Raw genomic sequence first — 8,093 nt, forward strand, 5'->3', positions numbered from 1 at the left:
TGACTCTCCTGAACATCTTTGGGTTGACACCTGTGCTACCACCCTTTTCTGCCTGATCCTGGGCAATGCAGGAAACATTTTTAGGTGCTGGTATTAGTTACAGCAGTCTTGGAGCTTCTTTTTCTTAGTTTTGGGTAGCAGAAGGGAACTCCTGGAACAGCAGGTCCACCAAACTTCTATTCTCCCAATGCCAGCGTGTCCCTTCCTTCATCTGATTAAGAAAGCACTGTGCTTTATTAACTTCTCTGACATCCAGGGATTTCCCCAGATAATCAGATCTCTGTTTTACATGTTGCTGGAATGGGTGCTAATATTTAGCCACCTCCCTACCTGTTTATCTCCTTCAAATACGTGCTGTCTGAGCAGGACTGTGGCCTCTGGATTTTGTTAGCTGAGATACACAGCAAAACCCCATCCCCAGCAGCCTATGCTTCTCCAGCTCCTTACATAATATCTTCATTAAAATGCCAATCACAGAGTGCTGCTAAGAGCCAGATCGGGCTGGGATCAGCTTTTTAGGCCATGTTCACTTTTGGACTTTTTGCCTGAGAAATTCCACAGGTTCACATGCTTGATTATGCAATTATTTTCTTGAATTCATTTTAAAAACTGCCCCTGTGCTGAGTTCACAGCCCCAGAGCTGATCTTCCTTGTGATTTAATATCAGATAGTAAAAGGTTAAGAAAGAGAAATCTGGAATTTTCTCTTGAAAAGGTTTGTTGGTAATGAAAAATCCCTGGTATTTTGTGTTTTGCTTTGGGAAGACCAGCAGAGGGGGCCTAAGCCAGAGAGTAAACCCCGTCCCAGATTTGTGCTGGAGTTGTGAACAATATCAGTGTAAAAAACCCAAACCAGCCCCACTTTATTTTAGTTCTCTATTAAAACCAAAGCAGAATACACCTAAGAAAAGGAAGGGACAGTAGCTGTCTTAGGAAAACTGCACTATTAAGAGGCTGTCCGAAAAGTAGTACTAATTATTAAGGAAAAAAAAAGTTGGCAATTAGGAAAGAAATTTTAATTATATGATTCTGTCATTGGCTAAAAGCTACTAAAGAACTGACTCCTTGAAGTATCTTTTTTTGGAAGACATTCCCTCCACAAGCTACTCCTTACGTTACCTCTGTGTCAGGAGATGGAGGAAGAAAAAATCTTTCAGTGCAGGATTTAGAGCAGGCTCCCAACTTTATGTTCCCTGGCCACCCCCCTCGTGGAGTTTTTTTCTGCTGACTATTGCAGGTGCCCAGTGAGGCAAAACTCTGCAGAATCAGCCTTTTGGAAATACTCCTTTTCCTCCTCCTGCCCCTCACAATATTCAATGTTGCAAGAGAGAAAGTTTTCCCTGTTCCCTTTGAGTAATTCTTTCAGTTCTAGTGCACTGAGAGAGCCCACATGGAAAAAAAAACAAACCAAAAAAACCCTTCTAGAGTCATCACAGCAGATTTAAATGGAATAAATATTGTATATATACACATATGTAGAGATATATACATATATAAAATTCCAGATGTGGAAAGAGAATACAAACCTTTCCATTAAATTTGGTGACCTTGGAAAAACCACCCCAAGCTGACAGACACAAAACAGGGATCTAAGAATCAGAGTGTAAATAACAATGCTATTGTCTGCCTCTTCATCATGGAAGATGGTTTGGTCTGTAGCAAGAAAGCTGTTCCTTTAAAGCAAAACAGAATCAACAACTTCTATCTTGACTTCTTTGAATGTTTCTTTTGAATAATCAGAAAGAATTACGTAGAAGTAATGTCACACAAACAAAATGCTATTACCATCAAATGGGATTTTCTTCAATTTACCTGAACATGTTCTCTATTTCTGGTATTTAAATAAACACAGGTGATTTAGTCACACCCCTAATGTAAACTAAAAAAAGTATGTTATGAAAAGGAAATGGATAATATGACTCAAGGACTCTGGGTTTCATCACTCTCCCTTCTTAATAAACAAATCTTATCTTCATATAGATGGCCCATCTCCTGCAAACAAGGCTGAAGTTTTTCTGAATTTCTCTTTATTATTTCTCTGAGAAAAAGTGCTTTTAATGTCAATAAACAGGAAGAGAAGTCAAAATAGAGTGGTCTGGAGGGAATGTGCAGGTCTCAGGCAGACCTGACTTGAGTTCACCCTTATGTGAAGGACACATCTGGATCACTTCAGTCACAATAAAATATCCTTTTGGGTCAGGGGGAGACTTGATGTGCAGGAATTCTTTGTCTGGAGGCAAACATTGTCCTTTAAAAGCAATGTGCCTCTTTTAAACAAATACAGTTAATGTGGGTGTCAGTGAATGCTCCCAGAGCACTTTGCAAACAAAACCCAAAGCCAAGCAGTTTATAATCAAATTGAAAAGCCATGGATGTGAAATTGGGAAGAAGGGCAGGGCCAAGGGGAGCTGCAGGTGGCTGGGATCACTGCAGAGTTTTACTGCTTCAAACACAAGTGTCACACCAGGTACAAGGTGGAAAATGGCTCTTGCTTCTTATATTTTCTTTTCTTGAGGAAATCCTGCCCAGCGTATGCCACAAAAAGTCACTGACCAACACCCAGGAATCATCTTCTGTGCCTGAAGATGCTCCTATTTTTGTCCTGGCTGTCTGAATAAGCATTGTCTTACCCTTGTGTATTTTACATTGATATTTTTTATTTTTCTGTGATGGTTGTTATAAGACATTTTTCTATCTATTTTTCTATTTTTTTTTCCTGAGGAAGCAAACAGTGAGATGTAAGGAGGGGTGAGGAGGAGAAATTATTTACTCACAGTTACACTTCACTTATCTAAATAGCTGCAAAGACTTGTGTAATCACCTTTGCTCTGTCTTTGCTAGCAAGTAAAGCAAACTTTGAGCTTTCTAGTACTGAGATCAGCTGGACTGACCTGGCTTGTGTGTGTAGCTGATGTCCCTCAGACATGCCCCACATTCCTGGGGACAGTGCTTGTGTTCAAAGCCATACCAGGAACCTCAGAAAGAGACTGAAAGTGTGGATGACCATATGCCAGTGTACAACTCCACACCCTGGCCCTGTTTGACTGACTCGTACAGATGCAGCTCACTCTGACAAGAAAAAAAGTGCAATGTCTCTAGTTTACCATCTACTGCTTGGGAACAGGCTGTGTGAACTGTAAAACAGTGGCTCACAGCTGTATTTACTGTTTTACCAATGGATAGAAGACACAGTATTTCATCTTGTCCTAATTGTTCAGCCTGGAGAAGGGAAGGCTTCAGGGAGTCCTTAGGGAACCTTCCAGTGCCTAAAGAGGCTCCAAGAGAGCTGGAGAGGAACTTTGGGCAAGGGCCTGGAGTGACAGGATAAAGGGGAATGGCTTTACACTGACTGAGGTTAGATTAGAATTTAGGAAGAAATTCTTCCCTGTGAGGGTGGGGAGGCCCTGGCACAGGGTGCCCAGAGAAGCTGTGGCTGCTCCATCTCTGGAAGTCTCCCAAGTTAGGCTGGATGGGGCTTGGAGCAACCTGGGATAGTGGAAGGTGTCCCTGCCCATGGCAGAGGGGTTGGGTTTGAGTGATCTTTAAGGTCATTTCCAACCCAAACCATTCTATGATTCTATGATAATTAGAATTGGACTGTTATTTTTATTTTAAGTTTTAAATTGATGGGAGCTCACACACAAAAGTTTAACTAAACAAAGCGAAATGAAATGGATGCAAGTCATAAGCAAAATTAAGGAATGATTTGAAGGAAGAAAAGATGGGAGTTATTTTCCTCAAGTCTCTAAATTGCCTGAGAAAGGCAGCAGGCAGAAGGGGTTATATGTGAAAAAACATGAAGGTGGAACAACATGCTGCTAAAAGCTGAAATGAGAGGCAATTAGGGGAGATAGGAATGCAGAGGCTTAAGTGCTGAAAACCTCAGAGACTTGAACTCCAGAAGGTAACTTGGATACAGAGAGCAGAGGTGCTTGTGCTGTTTGTAAGCAAGAGGAAAAATTTCATTGACAGTGTGCCAGCAGAATTGTTCCTTGAATCAACATCAGATCACGATTGCCACATTTAAAGGGCTCAAATGGATGATTCTTACCTAGGATACAGTTTTAGGTTTTCAGTAAATGCTATTACAAAGGAGATGACACTTCCTGAAATAGTAATTTGTGGTTAAACAAGGTATAAAATAAAATCAATAGGGGGAAGGTACATATCCATTGTCTGATCAGACAGACGTATGTAAAAAGTATTTTTGGCACTCTGTTACATTTACATGGGACTGTCTTTGCCTGGATGTGTGTTTGTTTGTCTCCTCTTCAGGCAACACTAAACCATACAGCACAGATCACATTCTGAAGCAGATAGGATGGACACATGGCCTGACTTCACTTGCATTCATTTTATGACAGATCCTCCATAAAGTTTTGTTTTCCTAAACAAAGCAAAGAGCTTTTCTCCTTATGAAGTATTCTGTTTTGCTCATGGTGAAAGATAAAATAGAGGAAGAGGGTGCTCTACTTACTGCTGTTCATTTTAGTGTTGTTGTACTCTCATAAATAATTAAGTGAAGTAAGAGCATTTTTCAAATCTATGTTTTACACAGACACTGAAATAATCTCAGATAATTGCTCTGGAGCTTTATTCACTCTAATGTGGATCAAAGAAATTGCATCACAGCACTGTGGAAAATACTCACACCCATGCTGTCACAGTATTATTAGCAGGGCTGGCAGCAAGTCATGCGAGGCCCACCTTGTGAACATTCCAAGAGGAAGCACTTCACCCATAAATCTGTGCAAATTTACTCATTTTATAGAATCACAGAATGTTTGGGGTTGGAATGGACCTGAATGACCATCTCATTTCAACCTCCTGCCATGGGCAGGGACACCTTCCACCAGACCAGGCTGGTCCAGCCTGGCCTGGAATACTTCCAAAGCAGGGGCAGCCACAGCTCCTCTGTGCAACCTCATCATCCTCACAAGGAAGAATTTCTTAATATCTAATCTAACCCTGCCCTCTTTCAGTTTCAAACTGTAGCCCCTTGTCCTGACACCACATCTTTTGTAAATTTTGTGTTTCTTAGAAGTCCCTTTATATATTAACAGGTCACAATAAGGTGTCCATGGAACCTTCTCTCCTTCCAGGTGAGCAACTGCAACTCCCTCAGCCTTTTGCCACAGGAGAGGTGTCTCAGCCCACTGACCATTTTCATGGGCCTCCTCCAACAGGTCCACACATTTTTTGTGGTCCCAGAAATCCATAGCAGGACACAGATCTTCAGTCTCCCCAGTGCAGAGTAGAGGTGGAAAATGTGGGCTGCAAGATCATATTGCTGGGTCATATCCAATTTTTCACCCATCAGTATCCCCAAGTCTTTCTCTGCAGGACAGCTCTCAGTCCTTCCATCCCTCAGTTCTACTTCTGCACAAAGTCTCCTCAACACTGCACAGCTGGAGAAAATAAAAATGTAGAAAGAGCAATCCAATCAAATCTATATTTCTGCCATATTGCTTTAGAGACAGAAGGCAGCTTATCTTGCTTTTATTTACACTAAGTGTGTCAATATCATTTGTGTAACTCTTGAGAATAAGGCTCGTTATCATATTATGTGCTGAGTTTAATTGACCTGCTGTCTGCTGCCACTGACACAGCAGGGGAACCTCAGCAGGGTTCATGGAGGGTGTGGGGCAAGACTGTGACCTCCCACACCAGTAACTGCTTGTGATTTTGTTTTCAGGGCCTTGCACTCCAGCTCTACATTGGCTCTTGCACTGCCCAGCTGGAGTTAAGCACGTTGTGCAGATATTAGAATGTGTTTGCTGAACTCCAAAGTGCCATCTGCATCAGCCATGGGGCAAAGTGCAGCAGAGCTGTCACTCCTGCTGCTGATGTGCAGGTTGACTTTGGTTGACTTTTAAAAGCTGTTAGCAGTGATGGCCTCTTCAGAAAGTGAAAATTAGTTTCTCATGTGGAAACTAAGTTGAGGCATTATAAGGAGAAAATTTTTTTGGTCTTCTTTGGAAATGAAGATGTTGGTCAAATCCAAGGGCTCCATTATGATGTGATCCTTTCAGAAATCATAGAATAGACTTAAATAGAAAATTCCTTAAAAATTTTCTCAACAATTCCTTAAGAATTCTCCCAGCCTAGCTTGGGAGACTTCCAGGGATGGAGCAGCCACAGTTTCTCTGGATAACCTCAAGATTTACTTACCTCTCATTAAGATAAGACTAACGAGATGAGTGTATTTACTTTTTATAAGTTGTAAAACAGCAAGAATGGACATTACCTTGTAGAGGATGTTTTAAGTTTTCCAAGTGCTCTCCTTCCCAAGCTCAGGTTTACATCAAGCAGGAACTTCATGCTTGTCTCAGGGCAGGACATAAAGTCTCCACTGATGGAGACTGTGCAGGTGTTCAAATGCACAAAACCTCCCTGAATTAACCTTTTTTTTTTAACAAGAGAAATATATTTTACTCAGTTTTGCTGAAAAAGAAGGGTTGAAGCACAGAGTTAACACAATAAATTCTCACCACCAACCAATCACAAGATGCTTGTGAATTTCTCCTACTCATCTTTTCTGTGCTCAGTCCCAGCTGCTGCATTCCTGTGTCTTTGGAGATATCTGGGAAAACCCTCACTGTGCAGCTGCAGTTTACATCCTTTTCCAGCTTTATACTGCCTGTTTGGTTGCACTGTGGCTCAAAGCTCCACAATTGTGTGTGCACCCCCTGCATGTAGCACAAGTAGGAAATGAGACCCAGAAAACAGTTTAATTACTTGCTATTTATTTATATTTATATTTTCTACGACATTAAGGTTTCATTACACTGGGCATTGCATTAACACAAGATAAATAGTTCTCAACTCAGTAAAACAGGAGAAAACAGAGGAATATAAAGAATAGCTGTTACCAATAACTGTGTAACCGTGAACATTCATAGTTCTGTGACTTCCTTTATAACCTTCAGAGGCCTGTTTCTATTCTGAATTACCACAAACATTTAATTTACATTTATTAGTTTGGACATGGTTGATGACTGGGGCTATTTACAGAAACAAAGTACGGTGATGGTGTATTTTTATTTTCTGTCACCTTTCCCTTGTCATGTGTATTAGGTTTGGACTGATTTGCTGAAAAATCAGTAGGAGCCCAAAGGTTCAAAGGTAGACCATGGCTGTGTTTTGCCTCAAAAAGCTGTAATGCAAATTTTATGGTAATTCAGGAGATGATTCATGAATTCTTTGCTCACTGGTGTAGCTGGAACAGACCAAGCAGCTGCATGTGGTAAAGAGCCACCCTGTGCTGCATCTGCTGACAGATCAGGGGCCTGAGCCTGTGAGATTTTGGGAACAGGATGTATGTCCTGTCCTACAGAAGCTCTGCATGCATTTGTGTCATATCTGGTGAGGAGCCAGGAATTACTGTGGGTTACCCTTTTCACAGAATCATAGAACAGTTTGGGTTGAAAGAGACCTCACAGATCATCTTGTTCCAGCCCTGCTGCCATGGGCAGGGACAGCTTCCACTATCCCAGGTTCTCCAGGCCCCATCCAAGCTGGCCTGGAGCACTGCCAGGGATGGGGCAGCCACAGCTTCTGCGGGCAACCTGTGCCAGGATCTCACCACCCTCACAGGGGAGAATTTCTTCCTAATATCAAATCCAAACCTACCCTCCTTTAGCTAAAGGCCATTCTTGCTTGTCCTATCACTGTATGTCCTTGTAAAAAGTCCCTCTCCAGCCTCTTTTGCATTTATACCTCCTCTTGTGAAATTCTTTGGTACATCAGGGCAGTAAGAACAGAGTTTTTTCACCTCTGCACATAAGCACTAACAAATCTGTTATTAAGAACTGTCCATGAGTGACGTGATGACCAGAAATGCTGCAGTCCCTGGTGTTTTTAGTACTTGGGGGTATCCACCAGCACAAATTTTGGAGCCCAAGGCCTGAAACTTTGGCCAGAGTGGGTACATGTGAGAACTGGGTTTGCATTCACAGGTGGGGAAGCAGGAGGCATGTCCAAGGGCAGCATTCCTGCAGGAACCTGGCTGGGAAAGGATGTGACCTGTTGTGCTGGGCTGACTCTATGATGCTTTTATCCCCAATCATCTTGTCCTGTTGATGCTGAATAATA

The sequence above is a fragment of the Molothrus ater genome, chromosome 6 (assembly GCF_012460135.2).
Source record: "Molothrus ater isolate BHLD 08-10-18 breed brown headed cowbird chromosome 6, BPBGC_Mater_1.1, whole genome shotgun sequence".
Classification (NCBI taxonomy): domain Eukaryota; kingdom Metazoa; phylum Chordata; class Aves; order Passeriformes; family Icteridae; genus Molothrus; species Molothrus ater.